We start from the raw sequence: 18486 nt of genomic DNA on the forward strand, positions 1-18486 counted from the left end.
CAGTAGAGAGCAGCTGCCATCAACGTTCCGCACATGCTTTGGACTCACGGAACAGCTGTCAAGGGGAGAGCAACAGCAGACAAGCACCCCTCGCACACAACTCCAGACTCCAGCAAATAGGAAGGGGGAGAAGGGCCTGGAACATGGAAGGGGAGGGAAGGAGGGGCGTGCCTCGGAGCAGCAGACTTCAGGGACGGAGGGGAGGAGCCTGCGGCATCACATTCACAAGGGAGGCTCCAACAGCAAATAGGAAAGGGGGAGGAGGACCTGGAACACGGGAGGGGAGGGAAGGAGGGGGCGTGCAACTCGGAGCAGCAGACGTCAGGGACGGAGGGGAGGAGCCTGCGGCGTCGCATTCACAAGGGAGGCTCCAACAGCAAATAGGAAGGGGGAGGAGGACCTGGAACACGGAAGGGGAGGGAGGGGGAGGGAAGGAGGGGGCATGCGACTCGGAGCACCAGACTTCAGGGACGGAGGGGAGGAGCCTGCGGCATCTACATTTTTAAAAGTGTATTATCAGTCAAGAGCAAAACTGAAAAGCAATTCTTATTATTTTCCATCACAAAGGCACTATATGAATTGAGTGGGGAGCCGCCCTCAATGCAGAAGGAATATGGAAAAATGATGATTAAGTTGTCTGTCCAGAAAAATCACTTTATCCTTTATTATATTCAGGAACACATCCTACTGTTCCCTCTATGAAAAAACTATGATTTGGTACCATCCACAGCTCCCTGAACATGCTGAAGCAGTAGTCCAAGCCTATCATTCATGAGGGGTCACCAGGAAGAAAGGACAAGTTTGCAAACCTGCTCCTGCACAACTTCCTAAACCTTGGGGGACATTTCAATACATACAGTTTGATTACACAGAATTGCCTCTATCCAAAGGGGGGGGGGGGGGGGGGGGGGAGGGCTTAAGTATTTGCTTGTGGTCATTTTCAGGTTTTCTGGATGGGTAAAGGCCTATAAAACCACAAATTGTACTGCTTTGACTACCATAAAGAAACTGATGTCACATTTCTTTCTATTATGGGGTATCTCTCTAATAATCTCTTCAGATTAGGGTCTCTCCTTTGTGTCATCCCTTTGGGAGGGGGTTGGAGCAGAAGAAAACTGGAAAGCTCTGGCCAAGTTGAAAGGGTGAATGATTTGATCAAACAACAATTGAGAGTCCTCATCTCTGAGTGAGACACTGATTGTGTACAGTGCATGCCTTGCCCTGATGGTACTCGAACTCCTCCCAATGGACAAGAATGGATTTAACTCCTCATGAAATTATAACTGGTAGACCATTAGTGACCCCTGAAATGTTAGGAACCCTTCCAAACTCTGTTTTACTGCCTAGCAACCTTTTGACCTATTGCCAGACTTTGCAAAAAGCTCTTTCCTCTCTCTTTCCCTTGCAGGTGAAAGACTTCAGGATCACAGAAGGAGTTGCCCACAATCACGCCAGCTTGCAACCAGGAGACTACATGTATGTGAAGGTTCCATGTCCATGCACTGCTTTGTCAGAAACCAGTACGGTATCTGACCTCCATTTGTCAAAATTGATTTTGACAGGTGACAAGCCCACTTCCAGGTTCACAGCCAATTATAAACAAGGACACACCCAACCCACGCCCACTTCCCTGCCCCTCTGATGATGTTGCCAACAAAGCCACGTCCACTCTCTGTCCCTTGGATGATATCACTGAATATGACCCTGCCCAACCCAACCCCTTTTTTGCATAGCCACACTCCTTGTCCCACCTTATTTGTATAGCCCTGCCCCCAAACCACACTCCTTTTACATAGCCCCATCCCAAACCCTGCTCCTTTTGGTGATGTCACAGGAAGTGACATAGCCACACTTCTTTTCCAAGATGGCAGCCACTAGTACTGTATACATTGTGCCACTTCCTGTTTCCAAAACAGGCATTTGTGTTAGGTTCATCTGCTTTTAGGAATGACAGGAAGGACTAGCCTGCTGTACAAAGCTGCCCTACTTTTTCAAGAGAGATTGCAACAGCTCTGTTGTAAAAAAAAAAAATCAGTCTACAGCCACCCTACAGGGCTGTTCAAGCACTCTCACGGTCCTGTTTCTTTTCAAGAGCCGTTTGCTTTTTCCGGCACGCACTGTTTCTCTGTCTTTGTGAGATCAATACAGAACGTAGCCTCCTCCCCTTTCAGCTAGCAACAAACTTATAGGGAATCCCGGATCTGCCTCCTTCCAAGAAGTGTGGACTTAAGCAGTAACCGTAAGGCAGATGTACTTTTCCTCCCTGCTTTTTCCAAGAGAAATCATAACAGAGAGATCGCAACATCTCTCCCTGCTTTTTCAAAGCTACAGAAAAAAGTTACACAAATATTCAGCCCCTACTTTTCCCTAACCATCCACTGCAGCCCCTCCTCCCTATCCATCCACCTACAGCCCCCTCCTTCTCCCTAGCCATCCACTGCAGCCCCTCCTTCTCCCCCTCAGGGTTGCCAGGTGGAAAATTTTTTTCCAGCCTAAAGGAGCCCAAAATCCAGCCCAAAACCCGCCCAAACTCAAACCCCGCCCCTGACACCCCCCCCCCCCGCGTCACCACCCCCCCCCCCCGCCGTCATCAACCCCGCCCCCGCCGTCATCGGCCCCGCCTCCCCGTCATCGGCCCCGCCTCCCCCGTCACTAACCCCGCCTCCCAACGTCACTAACCCCGCCTCCCACGTCACTAACCCCGCCTCCCAACGTCACTAACCCCGCCTCCCACGTCACTAACCCCGCCTCCCAACGTCACTAACCCCGCCTCCCACGTCACTAACCCCGCCCACCGCGGCCGAAAAGCCGGCCAAAAAACCGCCCAAAAAACCGCAACCCGCCGCGGGCAAAAATTTCCCGCGGCGGGTCGCGGAAAACCGCCCAATTGGGCGGTAAAACCGCCCACCTGGCAACACTGCTCCCCCTAGAGATCTACTCACAGTCCCCTCCTTCTTCCTAGCCATCCAATTTGTTTTTTTTTTTTCAAAAGGATACAAATCTGAATGTTTTGCTTTTAGCAGTGTTCACCTAAGAAGCATACAAAGCAAACCTCTCTCTGCTTTATACACGGATTGTTTTGAACCTAACAGGAAAGTTTAAACACAAAAAGTTGAATAGCAGAACAAATGCTTTTTATACAGGAATTTGCTCAGTAGCCGTAAGGCAACGTGTTAAAATTTTACAGGCAGAAGCCTGTGAGTTGTGCTTAGGTCTGCATCCTCCATCGTGACCCCCCTCCATTTTTCCCTAGCCATCAGCAAACTTACAGGGAATCCAGGCTCTGCCTCCACCTCTCATTTAGAAAAACCATCAACCCAACCAGCTGCAGTCAGGCCGCTGTACATAGAGAGATGCAACGTGCATGTGCGCCTAATCCTATGCCCCTCCCCCTTATATGGCTCCCCACCCACCCTGTAACACTAGTGTTGAAATGCGTGCCATCCTATGAAGTCATGTACAAAAAAAAATCCTAAGCAGAATTTATTATGATCTGGAGGCAGTCAGAAGTTTACATTCTCGCTATGGCTACTGATGCGTGTTTGCGCCATCCTTTCTCATGCATCATGGGGGGGTGGTCCTCCAATAGTGGAAAAAGTTTCTTTGTTAAAAAATTGTTAGACCATGCCGATCTTATGTTCAGTGTGTAACCAGATCAAATCGTATGGTGTTACACCTGTTGGCAACCTATTTATGAAGAACTAAAAAAACGTTACCCGTTTATACATTTTATGGATTTGCTGCTGGTGATGTTTAACGATGTCATGTTGTTTCTGCCCCATAAGGAAAATCTGTTCATCGTCAATGATTTTATGGAGACCGGTTGTAAAAATGATGAGATTAAAAAAGTCTTTACCAAATATACACACCACAGAAATTTTTTTTCTCAAGGCAGAACAAGCAGTATCATCACCATGAATACAAAATATATGGTGCTGTATAAGAACCCAAGAGATAAACAACAGATAGCAGTTCTCGCCAGACAAATGTATCTAGGCAAGATGCGTTTCTTTCTTGAGGCCTTCGAAGACGATACCTGAAAACCTTACAGCTATCTCGTCGTGGATTTGAACGCGTTGACACCAGAGGCTTACAGACTGAGGACGGACATCTTTCCCCCCGTTTTGATGGTCATATATTTATTTATTTATTTGCTGCATTTGTATCCCACATTTTCCCACCTATTTGCAGGCTCAATGTGGCTTACATTATATAGCAATGGCATCACCTTTATGGACAGATATATTCAAAAAGGGAGAATGGAGATGGCTGCTAAGAGTACAAAAAAGGACAGCGCAAAGAACCGCATAGGAGCAGTGCAGGAAATCAAAATGATGGAGGAGGCGGGAGAGCTCCCGGGGATATCGGAGGAGATGATCGAGAAGCTTACGGCGGCAATGGTCACGGCAATGGGCACACGCTTTGATGGGCTGCAGACTAGTGTCCAAGAGCTTACTCAGGCTGTTACCGAATTTAATTCCAGAGTAACAGAGCTTGAAACGAGAGTGGGAGCTGCAGAGGATGGTTTACAAGAAATGTTGGAAAAGCTGGCGACCCTTAAAAAATAAGTGGCAGGTTGTACTACAAAGTTAGACGATCTAGAAAATAGATTGAGAAGAAATAACCTGCGGATAGTGGGATTACCCGAGTCATCGCATGAAAAAGATCTTAAATTGACTTTGGAGAAGTGGTTTGCGGAGCTGGTGGAGCCGAGGTCTGATTTAGGCCCCAATATGATCGAGCGCGCGCACCGAGTGGGGAGATGGCAGGAGAATGCGGCGAGGCCGAGAGTGGTGGCGGCAAGGTTCTTGAATTTTGCCCAGAAGGAGTATATCCTGCGTAATTACAGATCTAAGCAGGGGATGACCTTTCAAAATGCCAGAGTATTGTTGTTTCAAGACTACTCGGTAGCAGTTGCGCAACTGAGAAAAGGGTACTCAGAAGTATGCAAGAAGCTGGTGAAAAAACAGCTGAGATTTACCCTGCAGTTTCTGGCGAGACTCTGAGTGGTGAGAGACGAGAAGACCCACATCTTTGAGACCAGTGAGGCGGCGAAGAAGCAGATACTCCAGTGGTTCCCGAACTGACAAGGCAGGGTGTAATGTGGTGGCTGTTTACCTGCTGAGGGAAGACTTATGAGACTGCACACAGAGGAGAGTGCAGTGATCGAGACTGTGTTGAAATGGACTCGGTATGGTTGTTTTCTTTGTTATGGGCCATTGCCATCAATGTGAGTGTGGGGACCGGATGGGGAGCGTTTGGAAAAGGGGGATTGATAAAAGGGAACTTTTGGCAGGGAATGGGTGGGAGGTCGATGTCAGGGGGTAAATAGGTGAACAGAATGGCTGGTGAGAGGGGGTATAGCGGGGGAGGGGGGTCGGGATGCATCATGATCATGATCTCTGTGAATGGGGGAGAGGTAGGAGGGGAGACAGGGGAGGGCATAGCGGATGAAAGAAGAGCAGGGGGGTTGGGGAGAGGAATGTGTGTGGATAATGGAGTACAGGCAGAGTGGTTGCTGTATGATGCACACTGTGGGGAAGGCTAGGCCTCACAGAGAGGATGACGGATGAGTGTATGGATTGCTGTAGGGGGGAGCGCGTATGAGGTGTTTGATGGGGACTCCTAAGGGGCTAAACTGTATATCATGGAATGTGTCTGGGGTGAACTCGCCTGTTAAGAGAGCTAAAATTCTACAGTACTTGGAGGCACATGGAGCAGACTTTGTGGGTCTTCAGGAGACAAAGCTTAGCAATTTGGAACACCAGAAGTTGCAGCACTCCTGGGTGGGTCAATGTTTTTTTTGCGTCAGTGCCAAAGAGCAAAGTGGGGGTGGCGCTGCTGATGCGTAAGGCTGTTCCATTTGTGCACCACAGGATGATAATGGGAGATTTGTGATCGTGGAAGGCAGACTTTGCCAGTCACCACTTACAATAGCATCAGTATATGCTCCAAATGTATCTCAGAGGGGCTTTTTCAAAAGGTTGATTGCACAATTGTCTTTGATTTCGGGGCCTAAGATAATCTTGTGGAATTTTAACACAATAATTGATCAGAGTTTAGATACCAGTGCTGGGGCACAGCGCTCTAGACTGAGACCTCAAGAGGGCTTGGGTGTGTTGCTAAAAAGCTTGAATTTGGTAGATCCTTGGAGAATATTGCACCCCCAAGAACGAGACTTTACTCATACCTCTAGGGCTCACACAACAAAATCTAGAATAGATTATATTTTTGTGACCTGGGATATATTTCATACAGTAAAGACAGCGGACATAGGACCACTAGTGATTTCAGATCATACGCCTATCTCTATTCAGTTGGAGGTAGGGGGGGATAGGGGTGGGACCTAGGGGGAGGTGGAAGGTTCCGGTGCACTTGTACCTAGATCATGGTTTTAGACAGTACCTTAGCAAGAAATGAGAGGAGTATCTCCTTAATAATAAAGATAATATGCATACTCCTATATTGTTATGGGAAGCAGGGAAGGCTGTTATAAGGGGAGATATTATAGCCTATGTGGTCCGAAGAAGCGGCAGCAGGCCAGCAAAATGATAGATCTGGAGAGGAAGATTAGGTCCTTAAAGAGGCAATGGAACTTGCATCCTACTGAAGCTGGTAAGCATGCTCTGGAAAGGGTGCAGGAAGCGCTTAACAATTTGCTTCATGAGCAAGCTCAGAAAAATGCTTTTTATTACAAATTGCGGCTATTTCCATATGGGAATAAGCCGGGAAAGTTGCTGGCCAGTATGGTAAAAAACTGGTTGGGTCAGTCAGGGGAAGAGGCGCTGCGAGAGCCAGGGGGTAGAGTGGTAACGGAGCAAAAGAGGCTGGAACAGATTTTTGCTCAGTTTTATAGATTTCTTTATACTGCAGAGGTGGGGGGGGGGGGGGGAAGAGGGAAAAGGTGGAGGCTTATCTAAGGGAGTGTAATTTGCTTAGATTGACAGAAGAAGAAAAGAATAAGTTGAATGAATCCATTAGTGGAGTGGAATTACAGAGGGCCATTAAAAGCCTGCGACTCCATAAATCCCCGGGACCTGATGGGTTTAGTGGGGAGTTTTATAAAATCCTGAATAAGAAGGTGCCAGGGAAAATAGTAGAGGCTATTATCAAAAACAAAATTACAGAGCACTTCCAAGGACATGGATTACTGAGACCAAGTCAGCATGGCTTTTGTGTGGGGAAATCTTGCCTGACAAATTTACTTCAATTCTTTGAAGGAGTAAACAAACATGTGGACAAAGGGGAGCCGGTTGATATTGTGTATCTGGATTTTCAAAAGGCGTTTGACAAGGTACCTCATGAAAGGCTACAGAGGAAATTGGCGGGTCAAGGGATAGGAGGAAATGTCCTATTGTGGATTAAAAACTGGTTGAAGGATAGGAAACAGAGAGTGGGGTTAAATGGGCAGTATTCACAATGGAAAAGGGTAGTTAGTGGGGTTCCTCAGGGGTCTGTGCTAGGACCGCTGCTTTTTAACATATTTATAAATGATTTAGAGATGGGAGTAACTAGCGAGGTAATTAAATTTGCTGATGACAAAGTTATTCAAAGTCGTTAACTTTTGACAGGATTGTGAAAAATTACAGAAGGACCTTACGAGACTGGGAGACTGGGCGGCAAATTGGCAGATGACGTTTAATGTGAGCAAGTGCAAGGTGATGCATGTGGGAAAAAAGAACCCGAATTATAGCTATGTCATGCAAGGATCCACGTTAGGAGTTACGGACCAAGAAAGGGATCTGGGTGTCGTCGTCGATAATACACTGAAATCTTCTGCTCAGTGTGCTACTGCGGCTAGGAAAGCAAATAGAATGTTGGGTATTATTAGGAAAGGTATGGAAATCAGGTGTGAGGATGTTATAATGCCGTTGCATCGCTCCATGGTGTGACCGAACCTTGAGTATTGTGTTCAATTCTGGTCACCGTATCTCAAGAAAGATATAGTAGAATTGGAAAAGGTGCAGCGAAGGGCGACTAAAATGATAGCGGGGATGGGGCGACTTCCCTATGAAGAAAGACTAAGGAGGCTAGGGCTTTTTAGCTTGGAGAAGAGACGGCTGAGACATGATAGAGGTATATAAAATAATGAGTGGAGTGGATGTGAAGCGTCTGTTCATGCTTTCCAAAAATACTAGGACTAGGGGGCATGCGATGAAACTACAGTGTGATAAATTTAAAACAAATTGGAGAAAATGTTTCTTCACCCAACGCATAATTAAACTCTGGAATTCATTGCCGGAGAACGTGGTGAAGGCGGTTAGCTTAGCAGAGTTTAAAAAGGGGTTAGATGGTTTCCTAAAGGACAAGTCCATAAACCACTACTAAATGGACTTGGGAAAAATCCACAATTCCAGGAATAACATGTATAGAATGTTTGTACGTTTGGGAAGCTTGCCAGGTGCCCTTGGCCTGGATTGGCCGCTGTTGTGGACAGGATGCTGGGCTCGATGGACCTTTGGTCTTTTCCCAGTGTGGCATTACTTATGTAAGGTCTTGGGCATTTTGGGAGATTACTATGAGAGCACCATCCAGAAGGGGGCTTTTACGCAGGGGGCTAACCATGCGTTGATTACAGTGCTCCCTAAACCTGGGAAGGATCCCTTAAAACCGGGGTCCTACAGGCCCATTTCTCTTATAAATGTGGACTTGAAGTTGTTAGCGAAAATCTTGGCGGAGAGACTGGCCTTGGTGATACTGAAACTGGTGGGGCCTGACCAGGTGGGTTTTGTGAAGGGAAGAGTGGCCGGAGTGAACGTTAGGAAGTTACTGTAGGGTTGGAGAGGTGTTTGCAGTTGAAAACTCCCACCCTGGCAATAATTTTCGACTCTGAAAAGGCCTTTGATAGAGTGGAGTGGTCTTTTTTATTCACACTGTTGGGCTTTTATGGTATGGAGGTTTTTTTTTGTAAAGGCCATACAGGCATTATATGCTACTAACCCATCAGCGGCGGTGCTAGTTAATGGGATAGCATCAGAAGTATTTCCTTTAGAGAGGGGTACGAGGCAGGGGTGCCCCCTCTTGCCCCTTTTGTATATTTTGTTCTTGGAACCTTTGCTGGGGCAGCTTAGACGGGAGAAGCGGATTCCGGGGGTGGAGGTGTCCCAGAAGCATGCCTCTTTGAAATGTATGGCCTTTGCAGATGATATTATGTTGCTGGTGACGGACCTGGGTAAAACATGGCCGGTTGTATTGCAGTTGTTTGGTGCATTTGGGCAACTTTCAGGGCTGAAGCTAAATGTTTCAAAATCAGAGGCGCTCCCCATAAATTTGAGGCTCCAGGACTTGGGCCAGGACTTTCCGTTAAAGGAAGCAGGGGGTTCGCTGAAGTACTTGGGAGCAGTTATACCAGCTGACACTAGCACATTATATGAGGTGAATGTGAGGTCGCTGTTAAGTAGAACGGTGGAGTGTTTAAATATGTGAGCGGGGTTACCGTTGACTCTTACAGGGAGGATTTTTCTGTATAATATGATCATAGTGCCTAGGTGGCTTTATCAGCTACAGATTTTGCCCATCTGGTTGCGAGAAAAGGATCTGCAGAAATTATATAAGGTGCTGCGGTTGTTTTATGGAGGGGTAAGAGAGGTAGGATATCGTTGGACACGCTTATGCTTCCGAGATCTTTTAGACCTAAGGAGATACAACCTGGGTTGTGGTGTGAGGCATCTTAGGGATTGGTTACTGGGAACTTCCGGTTTTACACCAATGGAAGTGGAGACCTGTTTTTTGCAACCTATATCGGCTTCGTATCTGTTGCACGCAAGGGGAGCACAATTGTCTGAAGAGGTGAAGCGGCATGTGATTTGGGGATATATGCAGAGTGTCTGGAGAGAATTTTGTAGGGTATATGGGGGGTATAGGTTTGTGTCTCCTTTCATGCCGGTGAGAGGGAATTTAGATTTCCCTGGATGCTGAAGGGAAGGTGATATCTTTTGAGACTATGTGTGTGAAATATGGTTTAAGAGTGTCAGATTACTTTGGGTTTTTGCAGTTGAGCCATTACGTGGCTTCCCTGCCGGTGGAATACTTAAGCGTTAGTTTTGCCCAAAAGGTTGGAGAGTGTTTGAAGCTAGAAGACGAACAGAGACCGAGGCTTTGTTATTATGTGACGACTTTATGTGAGGGGGTCCCAGATTTATTACTGGTGGGAGTGGCAGAAGTCTGGGAGAAGGAGTTGGGGACTAGGGTGGAAGTGGAGATGCTTCAGAGGTTCCTGGGGAATATCATTAAAACTTCCATAAATGAGTCGCATAGGGAGCAGGAGTATATGTTTCTGTTGAGGATGTATATTGCGCCATGGAGGGCTTATAGAGCAGGGTTTGCACAGATGGGGGGCTGCCCAAAGTGTGGGGTAGATAATGCTATGATGGGACATATGTTCTGGGCATGCGGTCGGACACAATTTTTTTGGACCAGGGTGGGTAACTTTTTGTCCCATTGTATGGGGAAGTTGAGAGGGTATACACCAGTGGGTTTTTTTATTTGCGGAGGGATTACAGTTCCCAGCGGAGTCAGGGGCGCAGCAGTTGTTTTTGGCAAAGGCACTTGTACTAGCAAAGAAAATAATCCTAATACACTGGCGCATGCGAAAGGTTCCTAAGTTTCAAATGTGGAAGTTGCTATTGTTTGAGCTGGCATTGTTTGAATGGCGGATAGTGGGTAGTTGTGAGGAGAATAAGTGGAAATCTTTCCAGAGCATCTGGGAGCCCTATTGGGCTGTACTGCCTCATAAGGAGCGGAGTTTGATCCTTAATGGGTGAGGAAAGGTGGAGAGTGGGTGGAATGGTTAGGTGGGAGTGAGAGGTACCCAAAAAGAGGTAGGAGTCCTGCTGGAGGGGATAGATCAAGGTAAGAAAGTGGGGGAGGAGGGTTCTTTAGACGGTTTTGGGGGGGGGGGGGATGAACTAAAAAGGGAAAAATGTGAGGGTTTTCTCAAGCTGTTGGAATGTATGTTATATTTATGGGGCTGCAGGGTATGACATGGATGAGACGATGGATTTTATTGGTGCAGAGACATGACAGTTGAATCTGTAGCTATACTTGTTATATTTAGTTTATGCTGTAAGGCTTTGCTAATTGTGTTGTACTATTGAGAACCCGAATAAAGATGTTATAAAAAAAAAAAGAAGTGATGAGCTGCTGCTTTTTCCACATGCTGTAATTGCGCTCTCATAGGCAACAACATATCTAGCCATCTGAAGAGGAACCTGGAGCTTTTAAAACTTTTAGTTCAGGCTTCACCCCATCAGAGAAAGGCCATCCTCTGTATCACTTCGGATGACTTAATAGCGGCTATAGCGGAGATAGCCCTAAACACTCTGAAAGGTAACATACCGTTATCACAGCACCAGATTAACTTTTCTGAAAAGACAAAGCCATACAATAGTTTTGGGGACAAAAGGATATCTCTTAAAACAAAGAAGAAACTGGTGACACAGTCTGGGTGTTTTATTGGACCCTTGTTAAGCTTCATCTTACCACTGATCACAAGCCTTATTAGTAATGCAGTACACTGAAAAGATGTACTTGGTCCCTAGCCAGTAGTTCGATTGATTAAGAGGTCCTCTGGCACCCCATGAAAATATTACAACAGACGCCATTCAAAGGCTCGATGAAGAAATGAGTGGTATTCTTCAAAGTTCCAGACTAACTGACTATGAAAAGGCCAAACACTATTCAGCTGTGCTACAGTGCTACCTATCATTTGCCAGACAGGGCAAAAGGAAAAGAGAAAAAATAAACCTGTATCCCCCTGAACAAAGTCTTAAAGAGATGGAGGCATTGCTAGATAACAATGGACCTCCTGACCCTGTTCTTCGGGAAGTGTTAAAAGGAATTGGTGTGTGTTATAGGAAACATGCCAAAGTGTTGCTCATTAAGCTATCCAGGAACAAGAATGTGGTGACCTGGGGTGCCAATGGGACTTTTGTATACAAGGGGGACTCCGTCAGCAGTTCTAATCTGCTCAATCTAGTTTGCAGGGCTACACAGACATACCCTCTTTCCCAACAAAGGAAAACCAGAGGTTGGGACAAGTTCATGAGCTCCATGGCTGAACTCAATATGCTCTCAACGGTAGTCGGCAACGCGACCAACAGGCATTTCCTTGAACATCTTAAAGAAAATCCTTCTGAGGTTTCTGTGAAATTCACCACCCCTGAGAAAACCCAAGAAACTCCTCCCCTTAAAAAACAAACCTATGAAATACGTTAGCCACCCCTATAAGAAACCATTTGCACTGAACAGATGACAGTGGTTAAGTATGTAATATGTACAGTTATAATAAAAAAATACTTTGTACACAGACACATGGCACGAGAAACATTATTTCTTTACAGATTTGTATTTAGAAGCTGTATGGCACTCTTTGTAGGAAACATCTCTGTAGGTTACAAAATAGACTTTGAAAAGATTCTACACACACAGCGCTTTCTTTCTTTGCTACTTTTCACAAACTGTAACACCATTTCATCATTTTTTAGAGGGTCCTCAGAATATAATTGTAATCCATCTTCATGTTTATCGATTGCTTGTATCAGCTGCATGTATTCTGTCACACAATGACCGTGTTCAAAGTCCGGTTGAAGAGGCTTTCTTGGCACTTGTTCACCATTCACGTACACAGCTGCAAAGCTGATATTCAGGCTCATTTTCAAAAGAGAAAAACGTCCAAAAAGTGACATAAGTCTGCATTTGGAAGTTTTTCTCACAAAAATGTCCAAATCAGTATTTTCGAAACCTCTTTTTAGATGTTTTTCTCTGAAATCCGTCAGAAGTACATCCAAATCTCAAGGGGGCGTGTTCAAAGGAGACTTGGGCGTTCCTAAGACTTAGTAGATGTTTTGAGCTAGACCCGTTTTTGTTTTTATAATGAATAGCTGCAGTGGGAATTGAACCCACTTCCCCAGGATCAAAGTCTGCTGCACTAACCACTAGGCTATTCCTCTACTCCACACAAGTGATGCCCCAAATGACCAGATGACCACTGGAGGGAATCGAGGATCACCTCCCCTTACTCCCTCAGTGGTCACTATCCCCCTCCCACCCAAAAAATATGTGATTAAAAATATTACTTGCGAGCCTCAGATGTTATACTCAGGTCCATTAGAATAGCATGCAGGTCCCTGGAGTAGTCTAGTAGTGGTGCAGTGCACTGCAGACAGGTGGACCCAAGCTTCTATCTCCCCCTACTTGTTACACTTGTGGAGGAAACTGTGAGCCCTCAAAAACCCACTCTAACTAAACCACATCTGTACTGCATTGTTCTGAGAAAAGAAAAGAATAGGATCTGCCCTAATCCCTTTCTGCCTTCCATTAATGATGCACACACACTCCTCGAGGGTACATATTGGTGCTCCCTTCACCTATAAAGGCTATGGCAGTGGTGTACAGTTGGGGGTAGTGGGTTTTGGGGGGCTCAGCAGACAAGGTAAGGGAGCAATGGTGAGATGTGTACCTGGGAGCATTTTATAAAGTCCACTGCACTGCCCCCAAGGATGGTATATTGTTTTCCTGGGATGTCACTTTTCCACTATTCTACCTGACGCCAAGCTTTCTATTTTATTTTTATAACATCTGAGCCTTGTGTCTATTGTTTATCAGTAGATTTGGGCTTTGAATTCAGATCTATAGATGAAAATGAAATCTCATTACATATATCTAAATACCAGAGTACTATTTTCCATACTTCATAGCAAGAGTGTACATTCTCTAATTACCTGTCCCAATGCAACTAAAGCTTTTACCTCCTGAATATGTAAATGGTTTCATCCTTGTGTGGATTCTCTGATGCCGTTAGACACATTCTTTCCAACCAAAGCTTTTACCACACTCAGGACAAGTAAATGATTTCATTCCTGTGTGTATTCTCTGGTGCATTGTGAGGTTTACCTTCTGACTAAAGCTTTTACCAGACTCTATACATGCAAATGGTTTCTCTCCCATACGGACTTTCTGATGCACTTTGAGATTTACATTACAACCAAAGCTTTTATCACACTTAGAACATGTGAATGGTTTCACTCTATTGTTGATTTTCTTGTCTATTTTGTATGTTTTTTGTTTGAAAATGGATCAAAAAATAAAACATCCAAATCACAAAACGTTTTTCCAAACAGCATTTTCAAAAGGAAAAGATAAACGTTTTTTTTTTTTTTTTAGAAAATGACCTTTCTTTTTCTGATTTTGAACATTTTACAAAAATGTCCAAATTTAGACTTAGACATCATTTGACTTGCCCAAAGTCCCAAGGAGCTGCAGTGGGAATCGAACCCATGTTGCCAGGCAAAGCCCGCTGCACTAACCATTAAGCCACTCCTCCTCTAGTTTGGACGTTTTGCATTTGGATGTTTTTTTTTGTTTGAAAATGGACCAAAAAATAAAACGTCCATATCACAAAACGTCCAAAATACAAAACATCAATAGTATTTTCGAAAAAAAAAAGACATTTTTCTTTTTCAAAAAATGACCTTCTTTCCTCTTCTGGATTTGGACATTTTGTGTAAAACGTCCAAATTCAGACTTAGACGTCATATCGAAAATGCCCCTCCACGTAATGTTGAAAATTAAGAGGATTTTTACCGTAGGAACCGCTGTCCACAAACCCCAGGATGATGAGTGTAGGCAACTGCCCCAGAAAGGGGTTTTCCTGGTTGGCAACACGTGCTCCAGCAGGTATACTAAACATCTTCAGCCCCATGCAATCAATGCAATAGTTAACGTTGGACTTCAACAGTGCTTCAGCTCAATCTTACTACTCTCGATGACAGTTTTACTCTTTTTATGAGCAATGATGCAGAGAGGATCTGTACTTTGTAGTGTTCGTTGACATCACCACTCATTAAACAGAAGGCATCTTCTCGTCAGTTTTATCTCATTTATCTCAACATCTACCCTGTTGATCAGAAGTTTTTTTTGGTAAAACAGATCGCTGTGTAAATGGCCCAGTAATTCTACCTTCTGGCTACCGGCTGTAAAGTGAGCCTTTTCATTGAAACCAGTGTTGCAACCGCCAGAGTCTGTCAACTTGTAGCTCCTGGCTGAGTCTTTATAAAACAGACCGCTCGTAAACTGCATTTTGAGGGGTCCTTCATCATAATTGAGATGTTCTATGAAGGCTCTATAAGGGTAGCAATTGTTGCTCTGACTGATGAGCTTGTCTCCGATCATGACGTCCAGCTGGCTGAAGAGGGAGGCTATCAGATAATTTACTAGCACCACGTTGGACACTCCTGTGATATCCGTTTCATCTTTCATAATCTTGCAGGTCAGATACAACAACATGTTGTTGAAATCCAAATAATCTTCATTGTGACCGCCTATGTAAAAGTGTAGCGGTGCGGTTTCCGATAAGGCCAATAAAGGCAGTATTTCCACATAAATGCTTTTTTCGATATTAGTTTGTATGGGTGACAATTGAAAGAGGTCCAATTCTGATTTAACGCATTATTCTGAGTCATCGTGTACAAAAGCCATGATTTTTCTCAAAATATTGGGCTGCATGTTGCTTAAAACAAATTGTGATTAATCACACAATTAAATAATTTGTATTGCGATTAATCGCATGATTGAAGCTTGTTCATTTATCTATTTATTTCCTGCTGCAGCTCCTTGTGACTCTTGGAAAAACACTTAAATTTCCATTGCTCCAGATACAAAATAAGTATCTGTACAGCGCTTTGACTGTAACTGCAGAAAGGCAGTATATCAAATCTCATCCCCCTTCCCTAAAGGACTGATAATCTCCTTCCTGCCCCTGTAAGGGTATTTTCCTGCTATCTCACCTTTGCTGGTATGAGGCCTGTCCAAGCCTGAACCATCTTTTACTAGCTAATATGGATTCTACAGACAGTGCCCTGAAACCATCAGAAACCAGCTTTTCTACAAAGGAAAATTACTACTTGGTATACCCATGACAACTTCATCCAAGCACAGGTTGTTTACTGCTATCTAGCCTCCAGTTATCTCCTGGGAAGAGCGAAGGAGCTTACTTCACAGAGACAATGGCTCCAGGAGTATATGGGACTCAAGAGGGAGGTTGCTACCAGAAGCTGCCTTGTGACTGATAAGACTTTCTTTGCTGCTATCACAAGGCCTTGCATTGTCCACCATGAATTCTGCTGGACAGAATTACACCGTTTGTGACTGGTCCATAGGTATCACCTGACCCAGAAAGATGCCAATGTTGGACTGAAGAGGAAGAAGAGAAGGGAGAAGGATAGAAGACTGGTGGATACATTGCTCTAAGAGGTGCTTGAGAGAGATGATTTTCTAAACACACCAGCGGACTGAATTCCTTGTAATAAAGCTGACAAGGTCAGTTCCATGCAGCACTAAGGCCTTACCCGAAAGACTGTGTATTCAGTATACAGAGTAAAGAACTTGGATTTTATTCCTGGACTGAGATTGACTCGCAGAGGCTCCTACTTGAATCTCGTTGGAGGAATCTGATTGTTCACCACTGGAAGTCTGCAATAAGGACTGCAGGGTAAGAGGAAGCAAGATTTACTACCTACAGTTCATGGTATAGTTAGTCCATGGTTTTATCTGTGAAAGATTGGTTTGTTTCAGGATCTGTGGTCAGTAGGAAAACTAGTTGCTAAGTGTGTAATTTGCACAACATATATTTTAGTTGTGTAGTCTCATACATATAGTTTTTTAAGTCTGTTTAGATATCAGATATCTTTATCTCTTAGTGATGATCTAGATTTTTGTAGTGCACATACATATATTTATAACTTGTTTTACAATTGCATATTGGTATTTTTTTTTTTTTTTTTTTTTATATCATTTTTATTGATGGTCATAAATTTACAAGTGATAATGAAGTGAAGAAATGCATTACATTGCAAGTATATTTCAAACAACTTAACAAACATCCAACTTATTCAAACTGGCCATCCATAATTTTGTTCTTTCCCGCCTTATTCCTTCTAACTCCCCTCCTTCCCACCCCCCTCCCACCCTCCCTCCCGTGAGCATTACCCATTCAGGATTCTACTGCGAGCCGTGGGGGTCAAGGTATCCCAGAACAGTAACCAACATTGTAATAGTCTATCTCCCCGTGGGGATGCTAAGTCATTCACCTCCCTACGTTCCAGGGCACCCAGGGAGATCATGAGGGATCGCCATCTTGACACAGAAGGTGGCTCTGATGAAATCCAGTTCAGTAGGATCGTTTTCTTTCCCATAGCAACCGCCCTTCGGAGGAAAGGTAGCATACCCCTTCTCCGGTTCCCCCTCACTCTGTATTTGTCGAACAATAAAGCGGGAAAGGGGTACCATGTCAACTCCCAAACAGTTGAGACAAAGGCACAGAGTTGAACCCAGAAAGCACGGACCGAGGGACACAACCAGAACATATGTCCCAAGTGTGCTCCAGGTCTCGCACACTTGGGGCAATCATCCAAGGGACGCATGGCAGCCCTGAACGCCCTGTGTGGTGAAATGTAGAGCCTCATCGTAAATTTATACTGAGATTCCCGTAGTGTCACATCTCTGAAGGTCCTATATCCGATAACCAGATTAGTTTGTACCATTGCACCAGTTATAGGACAACCCAAATCTCCAGTCCAAGCCCTGGCAATCTGATCATATGTTATCTCCGGGCAGAGTTCTTTAATTTTAAAATGGTAGAATTTAAGAGGAACCAAAAGCTGCGCCTCCAGGTCAAGCAAATCTGTGAGTTGCCTCCGTCTCTGCGAGGTCAAAGAGACTCGAGGGAGGGAGGCAATGTAATGACTCAGTTGTAGATAAGAAAAAGTGGCCCGTACCGGGAGTCCAGCAGTCTCACATAAGTCTTTAAAGGACCTACATTTTCCTTCTTTTGTTAGCACCTGGAACAAAAAAACTGTCCCCCCCTCTCTCCATTTCCGGAAGGTCACAGTATCCGTGCCCGCTGGGAAATCTGCGTTTCCTCCAATCGGTAGGAAGGGGGAGGAGTGGCACTCAAAGTCCCCAGCTTTGCACAACCATCGCCATGTCCGTCTTAGTGGCATAAAGATAGGAGAACATCCTTTAGCAGTAGGTGCTTTGCCTGCTGGCGCATGTAGCCAATAACTAAAATGGCACCTGCTCACCATTATGGTTTCAGTGATGGGAAATGAAAAATAGGACGTTCCCCTGAACCAGTCTGTAATGTGTCTCATACAACCCGCCACAGACATACGCTGTATACTATGAACCCCAAGCCCTCCTTTAGGTATTGGAAGATATGTCTGTTTTTGTGTGACCCTGGGCCTTTTCCCTTTCCAGAGATATCTAGCAAGTAGTCTGTGCAATTTCCGTTCATCTTTATATAGGAAGAAAAGGGACAACACCTGAACCACATATAGCCATTTAGGGACCAAAATCATATTGTACAGAGCCACCCGTCCCCACAAAGACAAGGGGAGGCGCTGCCACATTTCTAAGGTGTGTTGTGTCTCCCTCCACAAGGGGGCTAGATTAATTCTGTAAAGTTGTGTTAATGAAGTTGGTATTCTA

General features: G+C 44.8%; 1 protein-coding gene across 1 annotated transcript in view; it reads left to right on the top strand.

Annotated features, from left to right (window-relative positions):
* The first annotated feature begins 1424 nt into the window (after nt 1-1424).
* WEE2 (WEE1 homolog 2) overlaps nt 1425-18486 on the top strand; it is a 455705-nt gene continuing 438643 nt past the window's right edge. The window contains exon 1 of the mRNA XM_030216446.1: nt 1425-1476. The gene's annotated coding sequence lies outside the window, so the exon portion shown is untranslated. The remainder of the gene's footprint in view (nt 1477-18486) is intronic.

The sequence above is a fragment of the Microcaecilia unicolor genome, chromosome 10, assembly GCF_901765095.1.
Source record: "Microcaecilia unicolor chromosome 10, aMicUni1.1, whole genome shotgun sequence".
Lineage (NCBI taxonomy): Eukaryota > Metazoa > Chordata > Amphibia > Gymnophiona > Siphonopidae > Microcaecilia > Microcaecilia unicolor.